The 1,717-nt window shown below is 45.0% G+C and overlaps 1 pseudogene; it reads left to right on the forward strand.

Moving 5' to 3' along the window:
- Positions 1–1,163: 1,163 nt before the first annotated feature.
- Positions 1,164–1,714, forward strand: LOC145719023 (elongation factor 1-alpha 1 pseudogene; annotated as a pseudogene).
- The last annotated feature ends 3 nt before the right edge of the window (positions 1,715–1,717 follow it).

The raw sequence follows: 1,717 nt of genomic DNA on the forward strand, positions 1-1,717 counted from the left end.
GCAGTCCTAAGGGGGAAATACATAGCCATCCAAGCCTCACTCAAAAAAATAGAAAAATCTTGAATTCACCAACTCTACACCTTAAAGAACTAGAGAAAAAGCAACAAACGATGCCTAAGTCACACATTAGAAGAGAAATAATTAAGATTAGAGCAGAGATCAATGAATTAGAAACCAGAAACACAGTAGATCAGGGGCGCCTGGGTGGCTCAGATGGTTAAGCGTCTGCCTTCGGCTCAGGTCATGATCCCAGGGTCCTGGGATCGAGTCCCGCATCGGGCTCCCTGCTCCTTGGGAGCCTGCTTCTCCCTCTGCCTCTCTCTCTCTCTCTGTCTCTCATGAATAAATAAATAAAATCTTTAAAAAAAAAAAAAAGAAACACAGTAGATCAGATCAACGAAACTAGAAGCTGGTTCTTTGAAAGAATTAATAAGATTGATAAACCACATCTTTTTCTCAATGGGTTTGCTGTCAGAATGCAGGTGTCATGAAAACCTTCCCTCGACCTAAACCAAAATGGGAAAGGAAAAAACTCACATCAACATCGTCGTCATTGGACACGTAGATACGGGCAAGTCTACCGCTACTGATCATCTGATCTACAAATGTGGTGGGATCGACAAAAGAACTATTGAAAAATTTGAGAAGGAGGCTGCTGAGATGGGAAAGGTCTCCTTCAAGTATGCCTGGGTCTTGGAAAAACTGAAAGCTGAACATGAATGTGGTATCACCATTGATATCTCCCAGTGGAAATTCAAGACCAGCAAGTATTATGTGACCATCATTGATGCCCCAGGACACAAAGACTTTATCAAAAACATGATTACAGGCACATCTCAGGCTGACTGTGCTGTCCCGATTGTTGCTGCCAGTGTCAGTGAATTTGAAAGTGGTATCTCCAAGAATGGGCAGACCCATTAGCATGTCCTTTTGCTTACACACTGGGTGTAAAACAACTAATTATTGGGGGCGCCTGGGTGGCTCAGTTGGTTAAGCGACTGCCTTCGGCTCGGGTCATGATCCTGGAGTCCTGGGATCGAGTCCCACATGGGGCTCCCTGCTCCGCGGGGAGTCTGCTTCTCCCTCTGCCCCTCCCCCCTCTCATGTGCTCTCTCTCTCATTCTCGCTCTCTCAAATAAATAAATAAAATCTTTAAAAAAAACACAACTAATTATTGGTGTTAACAAGATGGATTCCACTGAGCCACCCTACAGCCAGAAGAGATACGAGGAAATCGTTAAGGAAGTCAGCACCTACATTAAGAAAATTGGCTACAATCCTGACATAGTAGCATTTGTGCCAATTTCTGGTTGGAATGGTGACAACATGCTGGAGCCAAGTGCTAACATGCTTTGGTTCAAGGGATGGAAAGTCACCCGTAAAGATGGCAATGCCAGTGGAACCACACTGCTTGAAGCTCTGGACTGCATTCTGCCACCATCTCATCCAACTGACAAGCCCTTGCGTCTGCCTCTCCAGGACGTCTACAAAATTCTTGGTATTAGTACTATCCCTGTCGGCCGAGTGGAGACTGGTGTTCTTAAACCTGGCATGGTGGTCACCTTTGCTCCAGTCAATGTTACAACTGAAGTAAAGTCTGTTGAAATGCACCATGAAGCTTTGAGTGAGATTCTTTCTGAGGACAATGCCAGCTTCAATGTCAAGAACGTATCTGTCAGAGATGTTCGTCGTGGGCAATGTGGCTGGTGACAGCAAA

The sequence above is a fragment of the Leptonychotes weddellii genome, unplaced genomic scaffold (assembly GCF_054177405.1).
Source record: "Leptonychotes weddellii isolate Sample4059 unplaced genomic scaffold, ASM5417740v2 HiC_scaffold_28351, whole genome shotgun sequence".
NCBI classification, from domain to species: domain Eukaryota; kingdom Metazoa; phylum Chordata; class Mammalia; order Carnivora; family Phocidae; genus Leptonychotes; species Leptonychotes weddellii.